General features: G+C 37.8%; 1 long non-coding RNA gene across 4 annotated transcripts in view; it reads right to left on the reverse strand.

The window, feature by feature from the left end:
• Positions 1 to 16,344, reverse strand: part of LOC138151965 (uncharacterized) — a 98,342-nt gene that overhangs the window by 64,795 nt on the left and 17,203 nt on the right. For 2 of the 4 annotated variants that reach the window (XR_011165978.1, XR_011165982.1), the window contains exons 2-3: positions 12,263 to 12,427; positions 6,468 to 6,574 (exon numbers count right to left, since the gene is read on the reverse strand). This is a non-coding gene — a long non-coding RNA (uncharacterized lncRNA). Of the gene's footprint in view, positions 1 to 6,467; positions 6,575 to 8,507; positions 8,583 to 12,262; positions 12,428 to 16,344 lie in introns of all 4 variants that reach the window. The other 2 variants (XR_011165983.1, XR_011165980.1) reach the window with 2 other exon arrangements.

Consider the following 16,344-nt stretch of genomic DNA (forward strand, 5'->3'; position numbering starts at 1 on the left):
GGGGGTGACCAGTGGATTCTTTCAATCTCTATTTTGCCTTCTGGTTGTAAAACATCAGGGAAATTTTCCTTGAAAATTTCTTGGAGGATGATTTCTAGGTTCTTTTTTTGATCATGGCTTTCAGGTAGTCTAATAATTTTTAAATTATCTCTCCTGCATCTATTTTCTAGGTCAGTGGTTTTTCCAATGAGATATTTCACATTGCAATCTATTTTTTCATTTGTTTAGTTCTGATTAATAGTATTTTGATTTCTCATAAAGTCATTAGCTTCCATTTGCTCCAATCTAATTCTGAAGGAATGATTCCCTTCAGTGAGGTTTTGAGATTCTTTTTCCATCTGGCAAATTGAGCTTTTTAAGGTATTCTTCTCCTCCTTGCCTTTTTGAGCCTCTTTTGGCATATTTTTAAGCTGTTATTTTCTTCAGTCAGGTTGTTGACTCTCATTTCATAATTCTCTTGCATCGTTCTCATTTTTCTTCCCAACTTTTCCTCCACTTCTCTTATTTGGTTTTCAAAATACATCTTAAGGTCCTTTACGGCCTGTATTTTTATTGGAAGCTTTTCATGTAGCAGTTCTGACTTCACTGTCTTCCTCCTGTTCCATGCTTTGATGCTTTTTGTCCCAAAAATAGGAGTGTAAAGTTGGATTCATCTGCTTGCTTTGCTTCCTTTGCTTGCCTATGTTGCCACTCAATTACCTGACTTTTGAGCTTTTTCCCACAGCATGACTCTGCTACCAGACAGGGGAGCTTTGTCCCAATCTCTGGGGTTTTTGCAGCTGCTGGAGATCTTAGTGCCCTCTCTGAGCCTCCACATACTCTGGCAATCTGGTCACACACCCAGGACCTCCTCCTTAGACTGCAATCCAGATCCAAGCAGGTTAAAGCAAGAGCAATTACCCCTCAGAATGGTGGCTTGGTCCCCCTAAAATCTGCAAGCCAGGGGCTGAAGTTGCCACATGGCAGCAGTTGCACTGCCACGGTGCCTCAGCGGGCCTCAGTGGCTTCCCCCTCCAGGGGGTAAAGGCCAGACTGCATTCCTGAACTACCAGATCCCATAGTCCACATTGCACTAACCTTTCCCTTTATCCTTAGCATCCATGTGTTGAGAATTCTAGAAACCACCACAGCTGCTGGTGATCTGAAATCCCTCTAGCTGGTGGCTGGTCAGGGCTCCCTAAGGCTAAAACCTCAGACTCCCACAGGGCTGGGCTCAGGTCCCAGAGTGCTGCTCTGGCCCCTTCCTGTTGGCCTGCTGGACCTTTTTCAGTGGGAGTTTAGCTTCTCTCTGTCATTTTGTGTGTTCTGTAGCTCCAAAGTTTGTCTAGAGTCATTTTTTATATGAATTGAAGGCAGTGGAAGCCAGAGTCATGTGGAAGTCCTGTTTCTACTCTGCCATCTTGACTCTGTCCCCAACTTTTCTCATTTTTAAATTTTGACATTTCAGATTCACTTGACAAGCTATTGACAATGTACTACTTCTGGATACTCTTTGCTTCCATGACTATTGCTCTCTCTCTCTCTCTCTCTCTCTCTCTCTCTCTCTCTCTCTCTCTCAAGTGACTTGCCCAAGGTCACACAGCTAGTTAAGTGTCTCAGGCTGGATTTGACCTCAGGTCCTTCTGACTCCAGGGCCAGTGCTGTATTCACTGCACCACCTAGCCACCCCTCTCACTCTTTCTCATGGCACTCTCACCTTAACTCATGCATTCATCCCATATCTCCTCTTGAATTTCAAGAGTGTTAATTCTATCTTCCCATTAGTTAACTCTCCCTAGATGATCAGAAACATTTCACACTCAGCTTGACCTGAACTCAGTATTTCCCACTACTGAACTTGAGCTTCATTTAAAGATTCCATTTCTATTTATGGTCTCTTCATCCTTGAAATCAGTCAGGTTTGATAGCTTTAAGTCTTTCTTCTTCTTTTTCATTGTCTGTCCTCCTTCCCTAAAATCCTATTGCTCAGTCACTGCAACCAAGTCATAGGAATTCTATTTGAATGATCCCTCTCTCATTTGTCAACTCTTCTCCTTTTCAGTCAAACAGTCACCAATGTAGTAGAAACTCCTTTCTCATCTTGCCTGAATCATTCTAATAACATATTAACAAGTCTGTCTCCCTCTAGTCTTTCCCCTCTTGAATAATAACTAACATTCATATAAAGCTTAAAGTTTCCAAAATACTTTACAAATAATCTCATTTCATCTTCACTGTGACCCTAGAAGGCAGGTGCTATCATTTCTACCCATTGTGAAGATGAGAAAACTGAGGCAGACAGACTTGCCCAAGATCACACCTTTTGGGCATCTGAGACCAGATTTAAACTGAAGCCTTCCTGACTCCAGATTTAGTACTGTTTCCTTTGTGTACCACTTAGCTGCCAATCAATCAATCACATACACACACACAAACACACACACACACACAGAGCTAAGAAAATCAGATTTCTAGTGCATAAGCCTGAGGAGGTTAATCCCTTGATCTAAAGTTTTCAGGGACTCCCTATAGATAAAGTAATATACTTGGTGTCAGGAATATCTGAGTTGTACTCCTGTCTCAGCTACCAGCTATGTGACATTAGCCATATAATTTATTCTTTCTCAGTCTTGTTTCTTCATTCATAAAATGAGGGAAAAGAATATTTGTTATATTTATGTCACTGGGCTATTGGGAGAATCATATGACACAGTATCTGTAAGATATTTTGCATACCTTAAGGTAAAATAGATATGTCAATTATTAATATTATTAATCAATATTATTCAAGTTTACTTTCTATTCGAAATAAATTTACTTTCTTCTGATCTCTTCTATCTTCATGCATTCAAACAAGGTATCTCTTATACCTTCAAAACACTTCTTTCTCATCTCCATATATCCTTTTTCTTCACAAAATAGCTTAGGAGCCAACATGGATTCCTTCCTCATCCATTTCTCACCCTCCCATCCCAGCTAAAATTTGATACTCCTCCCACTCTGATATTTCTTAAATAATTTTGTCAGTTTCTCTTTTGCTTTCATCAAATTTTGCATAGTGATATTCTTATTTTGCATATTTCTCCACTCAGTGCTTATACAAATGCTTATTCTCTTCTCCCCTCCCTTCTATTTATTTCCCTTCCCTCCTCTCCTTTCCCCTTCCTTCCCCTACTCTCCCCTTCTCTTCTCTTTCCTTCCTTTTCCTGATCTGTATGTTCATAACCTCTCCAATTCAACATATCCAAAATGGAACTCATCTTTTCAAGACCCCAATCATCTTCTCCAAACTTCTGTTGACTACAGCACCATTATCTGGTCACTATTATCTGGTTCATCAACTTGGATTATTATTAGACTCTTTTGTATCACTTACCCCACAACCCAGGAGCTGCCAAGTCCTGTTGAATCTGTTTTTACACTTCTCAAATCTACTCTTATTTGTTTCATTTATAGTTCCACCATCAAAGGTCAGAGACTCATCACCTTTTGTCTGTACTAGCATAAGAGTTCAAGATTTTTACCTTTCTCCAATCTATCCTCCACACAGCTGCCAAAGTAATCATCATAAATCATATGTCAGATTATATAATTTCTTGGTTAAAAAATCTTCCATGACATCTTATTGCCTCTAAGGTACCATGCAAATGCATCATCCTAGTGTTTAAGGCCCTTATACAATCTAAATCCAAGCCATGTTTCTAGCAATGTTTCCTTTATTATTTCTTTTCATATACTTAATATTCTATTACTATTGGTTTTAGCAGTTCTCTGAATCAGTTCTTTGCTCTACTACTTCCTTGCATTTATATAAGGTGAGTCACCTAATATTAATTTTCATCTCCACCTCTAGCATTCGCATTTCATTTCAAGGTTCAGGACAGGTGCCATAATCTGTAGGAACTGACCACTCCCCTTCCTCACCTTATTGTTGGTCCTCTCTCCTTCTTCATATTACTTAGCATATATTGATCACATAGACAGGCAATTTATCATCTTCCCCTGTATGCCTCCTCTTCAGTAGAATGAAAATTTCTTGAGGGTAGAGTTGTGTATGTGTGTGTGTGTGTGTGTTTACATCCACTTGGACATAGTAGTGCTTAATAAATATATATGACACTAAATGAAATTGAGTTAAGTTCTCTGTTATATTAAAAGGCCCTTGAGGCCAAAGACAGAGCTGTTTTTCATCTTTGTATCAACAAGCACCTAGGACAATGGTTTGCACAGAGTAGGCATTTTGTAAAGTGTGTAAAAGAAAAAATGCTCAAATTTCCCATAACACTTCATGATTTGCAAAGTACTCTTCTCATGTCAACCCTGTGAATCAGATAGCATAAGTATTATTGTGCAGTTTACTAAAGATGAAATTCAGAACTAGGGTACAAAGCTATTTAATATCACAGATTAGCACATCATCCAAGAATTCTAAACACAGGTCTATTATTACTATCAATAGTCCATACTGTCTCTCACTACTATGTCAGGGACATACACACTGGGCATAATTTGGCTCAATCGTTCACAAGAATTCCCCAGGTGCTACAGAAATACCCTGTTTGTACCTCCATTTTCTTTTGAAAACCACACGTGGAACTTCTACCCCTACCCTCCCTGCTTCCCACTTTGCCCTGTCCACCTCTGAATAGATATGTGGGCTCTCCTGAGGATCTTTTAAGAGAAAAGAAAGGGAGCATGTTGCATTAGCCATTTCAACATAGTGCCAATGTCATTGGTGAATGAGCATTACCACTCTTGTGAGGAGGGCAAGGCTGTGCTATCCCCCATCTCCATTCAATCCATTATCCAAATCTGGGGCATGTGCAGTGCACCAGAATATCAAATGATACATTAAATTGGATACGCAGTTGAGGGAGAAAATTAGCATAAGAAATGACTTTCCTGAGACTCATGATGAGAGCATGAGGCTCATTGTACAGAACATTCCAACACAATCAATACAACTGCTGTCTCAGTCATTGCTCAGTTACATAATCCATGATATCTTCACCCAGTATTTTCAGCTAGGATGAAGCTTGGTCCAAAACCCAAAGGACATTTTAAGACTTGTATGGGGGAATATAATTTGGGGTGGAGTGGTAAGTGATCAACATTATATCTCACCTTCTAGAAGGAATTTATATAAAATGGACTTAAGAAGAGATTAAGCCCCAGGGAAGTGGATACAAATTTTCTGTGTATGTACATGTGTGTGTGTGTGTGTGTGTGTGTTTGTTTGGTCAAAATTTTCAGGGACTTCCTATAGATACAGTAATGTAGTTGGTGTCAGGAATACCTGAGTTGGAATCCTATCTCAGATACTAGCTATGTGACACTGGCCATATCATTTATTCTTTCTCAGTCTTCTTTCCTCATTCGTAAAATGAGAGAAAAGAATATTTGTAGCATTTACCTCTTAGGACTATTGGGAGAATAATGTATATAAAATATAAATTTGACATGTATTATGTAGATAAATACTATGCATATTATATATGGACATATATACACATATGTAATGTGTGTATATCAGAAAGAGATTACTTGCTACATATGTGTATGTATATATATGTGCACACACATGCAATATATGTAATAATTTGTAGACTAGATGTACTTTTCAAAAATCACATGGAAAAATATCTTATTGACTTTTTTGATTAAATTAGTTCTGAGGATGAATTCTCTAAGGAAAAATTGTTCAAAGAAATGATGATATAAGATAATAGATGGAAGGAAATTTTGAACACATCTAACCAACCCCATTATTGTACAAGGAAGGAAATTTACCCCTCCCAAACAGGCCATGTTACTAGAAGAAGGTCATATAGTAAGATAGTGTTAGAGCTGCTGTGTAACCCCAACTGCTCTGGCTCCAAATCCAGCCGTCTTCCCCCTGTAACATGCTGCCTCCACAATTATGCCACATCATATTTAGGAATTCAGCTAAGCCTTTGAAAACATATATCTGAAGAAAAAAATAACTTTTGATAAAATGATACAATGATAAAAGAAAATTGGAAATGCAAATGCAAAGTATGTAGGATAGTGTTTTTTTCTTTGCACAATGGCTTAAAGGCCCAAAGGGAAAACAATATTGACAGATGAAATGAAATGAACATACTGGACATAAAAGTTCCTTCAGCATCTATCAAACTCCCTCTCAATTACTGTAAAGCAAAAGAATTTGGAACTTGCTTTGTTCCTTAGATTCTATTTTCTAGCTCTTTGGAGCTGCTGCCTTTCAGTAATGATCAGGTTGGATGGGCTAGAACGTGGAATGAACAATAGAGATGACAATTAAAAATAAGCAATAAATAACAATCTGGGAGGCATGCTCACAGGACAACGGAGGTGAGAAAATCAGAAACCTCAGTAGCCTCATGAAAGATTCTTTCATTGCATGTTTCATTTTTTTTACCTACCTTTGCAAAATGTTTACATATACATATCAGCATAAAAATATATTTCTAAAAAAGGATGCTTACCTACTACCTACTGCCGACCTACTTCTCTGGTTTTATAAAGCCTTCATATAGCCTTCATTCTTGGAGTCTACATCAGTAGAATATAAATTCAGTCAGGGTCTTCATAACTAGAAGGAATATTGGCAGAGCTTAGGTAACAAAGTATTATAGAATGCCAATCTAGCTAATATCAGAAGACTTAATTGCCATGATTCAGCCACTGTTCATTAACTAATTCAATGTGTGAAGTACTGTCTTAGATTATGGGAATACAAAGACAAAAACTCACTTGCATAGCCCCTCAATAGTTCCTGTCCTCTAGGAGCTTATAATTGATTGGGGGGGGGGGGAAGGGATACCAAACAAAATATATTTAAAAAAAATTAAAATATATACAAATATAAATAATATGCACATGAAGATGGCAGAGTAGAAGCAAGACCTTCCTGCAGCTCCAGCTTTCATCCTTCCCAATCCATGTAAAAAGGGGACTCTAAAAAAACTTTGGAGCTGCAAAACCCACAAAATGACACAGAAAAGTTAACCTCCCACCGAGGACACCCTGGCAGGCCAGCAAGGACCCAGCACAGTGCTCTGGGAGCTGAGCCCAGCCCCACGCCAAGGCTTTACCCCAGGGCAGGCCTGACCAGAAGCCAGCCAGAGGGACTCCAGATCAGCAGCAGCTGTGGACTTTTCCAGATTTATCAACATATAGACACAAAGGACAAAGTGAAAGGTCAGTACAGTCTGGACTTTGGGACCAGTAAGTGGGAGTGTGTGGCTTTTACCCCCAGGGCGAAAAGCCACTGAGATGCCAGCACAGCCAGCCAGTGCCATGTGGCAGCTTCAGCTCCTGGCCTGCAGAGTGTAGGGGGACCAAGCACCAGTCTGAGGGGTAATCGCTCTTGCTTTAACCTGCTTGGATCTGGATTGCAGTCTAGGGTGGAGGTTCTGGGGTATGTGTCCAGCTTTCCAGAGCATGTGGAGACCTCAGAGAGGGAACCCATCTAATATCTACAGCCGCTGAGAAAACCCCAGCTTTTTGGACGAAAACTCCCCTGTCTAGTGGCAGAGTCCTACTGTGGCAAAAAGCCAAAAAGTCTAGTAATTAAGTGGCAAAATAAGCAGGCAAAGGAAACAAAGCAGACAGAAGATTCCAAAAATACACTCCTATTTGGGGGACAAAAAGGAGCAAAGCATGGAACAGGAGGAAAGCAGTGAAGTCAGAACTCCTGCACCAAAAGCTTCAAAGGAAAAAACAAGCTGGTTACAGGCCATAGAGGACCTTAAGAAAGATTTTGAAAACCAAATAAGAGAAGTGGAAGAAAAATTGGGAAGAGAAATGAGAACAATGCAAGAAAATTATGAAATTAGAGTCAGTAGCCTGACTGAGGAAAATAATACCTTAAAAACCAGACTGACTCAAATGGCAAAGGAGGCCCGAAAAGGCAATGAGGAGAAGAATGCCTTAAAAAGCCAAATTTGCCTAATGGAAAAAGAATCTCAAAAACTCAATGAGGAGAATCATTGCTTCAGAATTAAATTGGAGCAAATGGAAGCTAATGACTTTATGAGAAATCAAGATGCTGTTAAACAGATCCAAACAAATGAAAGAATAGAAGGCAATGTGAAATATCTCATGGGAAAAACCAGTGACCTGGAAAATAGATCCAGGAGAGATAATTTAAAAATTATTGGACTGCCTGAAAGCCATGACCAAAGTAAGAACCTAGAAATCATCCTCCAGGAAGTTCTGAAAGAAAACTGCCCAGATGTTTTAGTACCAGAGGGCAAAATAGAGGTTGAAAGAATCCACCGATCACCTCCAATAATGAAAAACATGCCAAAAAGAAAACTCCTAGGAATATTATAGCCAGGTTCCGGAATTCCCAGATTATGGAGAGAATATTACAAGCATCCAGGAAGAAACAAATTGAATATTGTGGAAACACAATCAGGATAACCCAGGATCTGGCAGCTTCTACACTGAGGGTTAGAAGGGCTTGGAATATGATATTCTGGAGGGCAAAGGAGCTGGGATTAAAACCAAAAGTCACCTACCCAGCCAAACTGAGTATCATGTTTCAGGGGAAAATATGGTCATTCAGTGGAATAGAGGACTTTCAAGCATTCTTGCTGAAAAAAAAAACAGAGTTGAATAGAAAATTTGACATTCAGATACAAGAAGCAAGAAAAGCATGAGAAGGTAAACAGGGAAAAGGAATCATAAGGAACTTATCAAAGTTGAACTATTAACAGTCCTACATGGAAAAACAATAATTGTAACTCATGAAACTTTTCTCAGTAGTTGAAGGGATTAAATATATATATATATATATATTGTCTATATATGAGGATACATGGGCATATGAATACATATGTGAATGTGTGTATATATGTTTACAGGTATACATAGATAGAGGGCACAGGTCCAATTTAACAGGAAGGAATGATACTTAAAAGGTGAAATTAAGAGGTGAGAGCAATATAATGAGAGGAGATGAGGAGAGACAGATTGGGGTAAAACTATCTCATACAGAAGAGGTAAGGGAAAATGGTTACAATGGAGGGGAAGAATAGGAAGGCAAAAGAGAATGGGTCAACCCTATTCCCATTGAATTTGGCTTGAAGAGGGAGTGAAATACACACTAAATACGGTATCTCACCCTCCAGGAGAATAGGGGGGGAAGGAGATGAGAGGGGGGATGATAGAAGGGAGGGTAGGCTTGGGGGGAGGGAGGTTGGAAGCACTCACTTTTGAAAATAGATGAGATCAAAGTGGAGAGTAGAGAGGGTGGGAGGTGGGATGGGATGGAGGGAAGTGTAATCAGTCTTTTACAATGTATCTACCATGTTATTGTTTTGCATTAGCCACACATGTGTAACCTATACTGAACTGCAGATCTTCCCAGTAGGGGTGAGTGACAGGGAAGAAGGGGAATGAATCTGGAATTTAAAGTTTTGAAATCAAATGTTCAAATATGTATATATGTGTGTGTGTATACATATATATATATATATACATATACATACTATTATTGATACCATCTTACATGTAATTGGGAAATGGGATGTGCAGGCCCTGAGGCATAGAGATCCACTGGAAAAGTGGAAAGGGGTATGGGGGAAAATGTGGGAGAGAGCAGATTGGAGGAGGGGATATCCTGTGGGACTGCTATTTTGGGGCAGTGGGTGGAGGAGAAATGGGGAGAAAATTTGTAACTCAAAATCTGGCAGAAATGGATGATGTAAATCAGAAGATAATAAAGCATTAAAAAAATAATATGCACACACACACATATGTGGAAAGGGAAGAAAATATGCGTTTATACTACTACGCACCAAACACTGCAAGAAGCACTTTACAAATATTATCTTACTGGTTCTTCACAATAGCCTTTTGAGGAACATGCTATTACCATCCCAATTTTACTTTTGAGGAAATTGAGGTTGTCCAGGGTCACACAGTTAGTAAATTTCAGAGGTCACATTTGAACTCAGTTCTTCCTGACTCTAGGCAATGAGTTCTATCCACTATGCCATTTAGCTGCCTCCTTTGCAAAGTCATTTTCTATTTAGAGAGTGAAGGCTAAAAGAATTTATGAGGCAAAATCCACTCCTGAGGCCACAGGGAGGAGCTGTGATCAGCATCACTAAAAGGGAAAAACTATAAAGATATTTTTCATAGAATCACATGATTTCACAATTTAAAGCAACTTCAGATTTTGGAATCCCAATTGAACCTGAAAAATGATTCCCTTTAAAATACACGCAAGAAGTTTTAATCCAGTTTTTGCCTAAAGCTTTCTAATGAAGTTGAGGGCAGTATCTCCTGACACAGTCCATTCTTCTTTAGGATAACTTTTTTTTTCTTCCCTGTCATTGAGCCTGTCCCCCTCTTTGTATTGTATACCCTAGGAACCCTTGGCTTTATTTCCTGTACCTGAGCAAGACAAGTCTAATTCCTCAACCATGCAATCATCTTTAAATATTTGAAAATCACTCAGGATATGTTCAAGTCTTCTCTCCATGATAAACATTCATGAATACTTCAGTTGATTCCAAATTGTAATGACCTCAAGACACTTCACCATCCAGGACCCCCTCCTCTAGTTGTCACACAAGAGAATGAATTCTACAAAATTTTGAACAGTGAGTTGTATTTCTAATCTTGGTAAAGTTATAACATGTAGTGTTAAAAGATGTTAAATGGACATTTATGCAAGGAAGCAGTGAACACACAGAACTAGAATGACATTATCAATAATTTAACATGCCAGACAAACCTTAATTTCTTTTTTGAGAAGATTTTTAGCTTGATAGAACAAGGGATGAAGTGTCTTATTTTAGTTCTATCAAGAAGTTGGAAAGGTAAGGGTGAGACAATCATATGAGTAGGTAGATTTGTAACAAGTCATGGCCAAAGGAATCACAAATATTAAAGCCCCGAATATGCTAGTACTTATATCCCTATCTTTATTGTTCATTGTTCATTTTATAGTTAAGACTTGGCTCTATACATTTCTGACTATCTGATGTAGATAAACCCTGCCCATTAGTTATGGTTCAGCTCAAGTCACATCTCTTCCATGACACCTTCCCCTACTACCTTAGCTCAGACTGCTCCCCTTTCTCTTAACTTCCATGGACTTTATGTAGTATGTGCCTTATAATCTATAACTTGATTATTTGTGGCTTTGCCTTTTTCTCTCATGGTTTCCTCTTTAAAAACTTTCTCTTCCATCAAGAGAAGGAATTTCTTGAGGTTTCTTGAAGCTAAAGAACAAGATCTCTCTGGTATCTCCATTAGTATGTAGAACAGATCTTTTCAATGTCAGGTGCTCAAATAAATACTTATTCTTTGGCTAATTGACATTATAACACAGTAGGTGAAGCAACATGCTCATTTACACTTTTGGCATGAAGAGTTCAATCCTACCTCCATGGAACTGCATAAAGGATGTGAACAGTATTTATTTAGAGTATCTCAGATTGTTATCACTTCACATCTTCATGAGTAATTTTGTCCTAGATCCATGGTAGTAATATGTATGAGGTCGGGGTGGGGAGGGGAACAGAATAACTGAAACTGCCCTATAGGTGAGTTTCAGAGGCTCTACCTACATATGAGCCAGCGAAGACACCAAATGATCATAGAAAAAGCCCTCAAATGGGAGTCAGGAGATCTCCAGTTTCCTGGCCTTACTGGGTAACTTTGAGGTCATCCGTTGTAGTCACTTAATATTTGTCTGAGTTGAAATTACTTTACTTCAATGAGCTTCGGTTTCTTCAACTCTCCAATGGAGGATGACATTTATGTTATCTATAAGGAAAGCACTCTTTAAACCTACATTACAGTATAATGTGAATTATAATAAGTTACGAGAAGTATATAAAAAACTGCATGACATGGTGGATAGAAGGTGGTACAAGGTTGGCAAGACCCAAATTCAAGTTCTTTTGGCAAATATACACTGTGTGATCCTGACAATGTTCCAGCATTTCAGTTAACTCTCTAAGGTTATAAACTGAACTGGTAGAGAACATTTCCCTATTGGGAATTCCTTTCATCTGTGAAAATATAGATCTAGACAAAAATAAACAAAAAAATAGAATATTTGAGAAAACTATCCTATACACATTGCTAATGTACAACTGTCAAGTTGGGACATCTTTCATAAGGAATATGCTCAGTGTGCATGTGATCATGGTAATGAATGATATAAGTAAGGCTCTGGAGAACTTGGATAATCTTGGCTTGATCTTTCCCACTTTCCTTAGTGTATGTTTTATGTGTCATGTCCCAATTTGCTTACCTTTAGAGAGGCAGTCAGGAGCTCCTATATTATGTCTTTGCTCTTCCAGGTGTGTTGGCACTTAGGTCCACCATCAGATCATGTGCTCCTCTGGATCCCATTCACAGAGTACAGCATAAAGGATAATATATCTTTCAAATTTGGCCTGGAGTCAGATTTTTGACTCTGTGTGACATATAAATAAAATATTCACTTGGTAACACTTTAACATACAGTATTAAGAAAAATCAGAGTAGTTATGGGTTGTTCAAATTCTATTGTGGGACATGGAGACAGACTTTATTCCTTTCCTAATTATGAATCTTCTCAAAAGTTTCCCTTTAATAAATACTTACTGGAACATATCTCAATAAAGTAAACTCATCCCTAGATAAGACTGTTCCAGCCAATACTATTGCCCCATCCTAAAACAACTCAGAGATATCCTCTTTCAATTTGGCTGTGATACAATTGCTTCATAGAGAGCTTGAAATATCCCAGGACTCATCTACTCAGCACTATTGAAGGAACTGAATTGTATAGAACAGAATTTTTGCCAGAATTAAAAATTAACTCTGATGTCAAAATAAAACCCTAGAATTTAATTTATCATAAAACTATATTCTTCAGTAGAATCTAATGGTCCAAAACAGATAAAGCAATTAAACAGGAAATGTTATGAATTAATCTTATTTAAAGAGGCAGTCAAGATGGAGTTCATATTTGTAAAGATACAACAAAAACTACTCTCTTTATTTGCCTAGCTATACCATATTTTACCATAATAAAGTACTATAAACATAGAATTTGCCCTTTTCCCCTCCAGGTGTTATTTGTTATCTTTGGCACTTCCCACTGTTTCCCCTTTGGGAAATATTTTATAATTTTTGCTATGCTAATTATTATTAGCCAAGTCAACACATAGAAAGTGTATTGGAGAATGTTTCTAAATCACTGGAAAATTCAAGCATAAACAAATTATGTAAGGGAATCAATATATCATTAATGTAAATAACACTGGAGTTAGGAGGCTTGGAGTCTATCATTTATTGGATGGCCCTGGACAAATTTCTTAAGTTTTAGGTCTCATTCTCCTTCTCTGTAAACCTGGGTAAAAATCTCTATTTTACCTGCCTACCTTATGGGGTGGTTGTATTGCATTGTAAGAAGCAAACACTTAAGAACATATGAGACCATTCAAATGATTGTTATTATTGTGATTGTTAAATCAATATTAAGACATCAATGCGAAAACATTTGACAGAAGTTATTCAGATTCTTGCTTCAGTTTTTTTTTCTTACTTCACTTTACTTGTAAAGATGCAAAACTTGATTTTCAAATGTATGCTTTGAGTTCTACATTCCCCAAAGCCATAGTTTTCAATTTACTTAAAAGATCTATTGGAACAAAAAAAAGTGACATTTTGAAAATTATTCTCCTATTTTAGAATATCTATTCTCCAGCAGATGGTATTATTAACTTGAATGTCACACAAATACCATCAAGATCAAATTTTCCCTTTCTTCCTTCCTCCTTTTCCTTCCTCCCTCTTTTTTTTCTCCTTCCCCCCTCTGTTTCTTCCTTCCTTCCTCCCTTCCTCCCTTCCTCCCTTCCTTCCTTCCTTCCTTCCTTCCTTCCTTCCTTCCTTCTTTCCTTCCTTCCTTCTTTCCTTCCTCCCTTCCTTCATTCCTTCTTTCCTTCCTGGCCCCATTTTTTGCCTTCTCTCTTTCCTTTTTGTATTCAGACACTATAGTTTATCTTTCTAAAATACCAATTTTATTGTATCATTCCCTTGCTTAAAAATAATCAGTGATTTTCCTTTGTCCTTTAGCATTACAGTTTTATGTAAACTATCCCTTAAAAAACCTTTAGTTTAAAAATAGATTTTCTAAAGGCTAATGGTTAATATCATAATGTACATTTTAATTTTATTTAATAAAAAATGATAGCTGTAAAAATATATGTCCTCTGGAGTCACCCAATTATAGAAACTCAGTGTAATATTTCAGTAAAAACTACTTTGTAGAATAACTCAAAATTGATTATATAATAAATTTTGCTTATGTGATAAGTTTTATTTCTATTTTAAGATTTGGTGCTATGCATTGTGTTTTTAAACATAAAATCTTTATTATACCACACTTCAGTCTAGATCTCCTTTGCCCAGATTGTTAAGGGAGATCTGGATTTGGAATCTGAGTTTCTAATTCCAAGTCTTTGCTATTAGGGAAGCCATTCTGCCTCTCTTGTCTCAATTTCTTTATAAGTAAAATGGCAATAGTAAGATATTTAGTGTTGGCCTTAGAGTCAAAAAGACCTGGGTGAAGGGACCTTTACAAAGCCCATAAACTCTTATTGTCACAAGAAAACTTCTTGGCAACTTTTGGCAACCTGTTTTGCTAAAAGAAAGCTCCATACACAAATGAAATTATAGGTCCAGAGCAAAAAGAAAGTTAGGTAGCTCTATCTTTAAAAAGCATTCTATAAATAACTAAGAAATTTGAAAAGTCATGCTAGAAAGCTATCAAGGGCAACCCATAGATGAGCAAAAGAACAGGGAGTGATTCCCCTTAAACATTACTAACAAAAGAGAATTGATTTTTCCTTTTTCTTGAACATCACCAAAGATGGGAAACTCAAGATTTTCCCAAGAAACACATGAGACTGTTCTATGTGAATGTAAGGATTTCCTTACAGCTAACTGAAGGCTTCCTTATTGCAACTTTGACTGGTTACTCTTAGGTCTACCTTTTGGACATCCTGGGATGAATCAGTCTATCAACAAACATTTATTAAGTCCCTATGTGTCATCCACTGTGCACAATCCCTGCCCTCAAGGAACTTACTGAGAATCTTTCAAATATCTGATAACACTGATTATACCCCCACCTAAAATTTCTCTTATTCATCTTAAAACATACCCAATTCATTCAACCAATATGACGTAGGATGAAGAACTACTTGGTTAAATGTTAACAGAGAACAAGACAGCAGTGATGTTTTCATTAGACTATAGTATAGACCTTCTGGGTAGAACAAGCTCAGGGAATAGATCACAAGCCTGGCTCAGAGGCTTTTAAGAGGAATGGTGGTAACTTTTTTTTATCTGAACATCTGCTGGACTTCTGTCTCTTCCTGCCAAAAGCTGAGTACGTGTTCTTGGCTCAACAATGATTTCATTCTTCAAAAGGCAGAAGAAACAATAATGGAAAATTTCATCCCAAATCTGATCCTCACCAACCAGAAGTCCAATTGATGCGAACCTTGGGGAAAGTGACCACTCTATCTCTAGGGAAGAAGACAAAAGAGTGGCATAGTCTGACAAGAGCAAGAGTTTGGGGAGTGAAAATTTCAAAGGGTTTAGGCAAAATGTAGGTAGTAATATGGGTCCAGGGCAAAGGGCCTAGACTTTATTGTATATACATCATATGCAATAGGGGACCATCCTCCCTCCACTCCCACTCTCACCACCACACTTCAGAGAATGTGCAGATATCTTCTCTGATTCACTTACTTCAAGGTAAGAAACAGAGACTTTTAATTAGTTTTTTAACTTGAACTGAGTATACATGGAAAATGATTGAACAGTTAACCTCTCACTCTCTTCTTTGATGATATTTCAGAAGGAAGAAATATTGTGTAAGTCTCCAGGTGGGAGAGAGGGAGAAAATTCTGATCTTTTGTCTCTTCACCTAGGACTATGTGTCTCTGTCCCTTTTGTTTCTTTTTTGTTTCCTTGTTTTCTTTTGTTTCCTTTTGTTTCTTCTTTCTTGATCTTAGATTAAATATTTTGAAAGGGTAGGTAGTACATGGTAACCACTGAAATCAGAAGATACCTCAAGAGCAATAGGATCAATAAGACTAGGGAGTTGTACTGTAATTGCCAAGGAAAGGCAACTTCCCAAGGTTCAAAATACCAGCATAGGTGCTCTCCATTTTATTCAGTGACCAACCAAGAACAGAGAAGATCAAAACATGACATCATTCCAAATACAGCATTTACTAAATGTGATTAAATAATCTCCAAGGACTACCCCACCCCAGGACCTTCCAATCATTCAATCAATTACAAAGTTCCTGGTCTAAATACTTCTCCACCCCT

The sequence above is a fragment of the Petaurus breviceps genome, unplaced genomic scaffold, assembly GCF_028583685.1.
Source record: "Petaurus breviceps papuanus isolate PSGF00001 unplaced genomic scaffold, PetGlider_PUasm1.0 151, whole genome shotgun sequence".
Taxonomy (NCBI): Eukaryota; Metazoa; Chordata; class Mammalia; order Diprotodontia; family Petauridae; genus Petaurus; species Petaurus breviceps.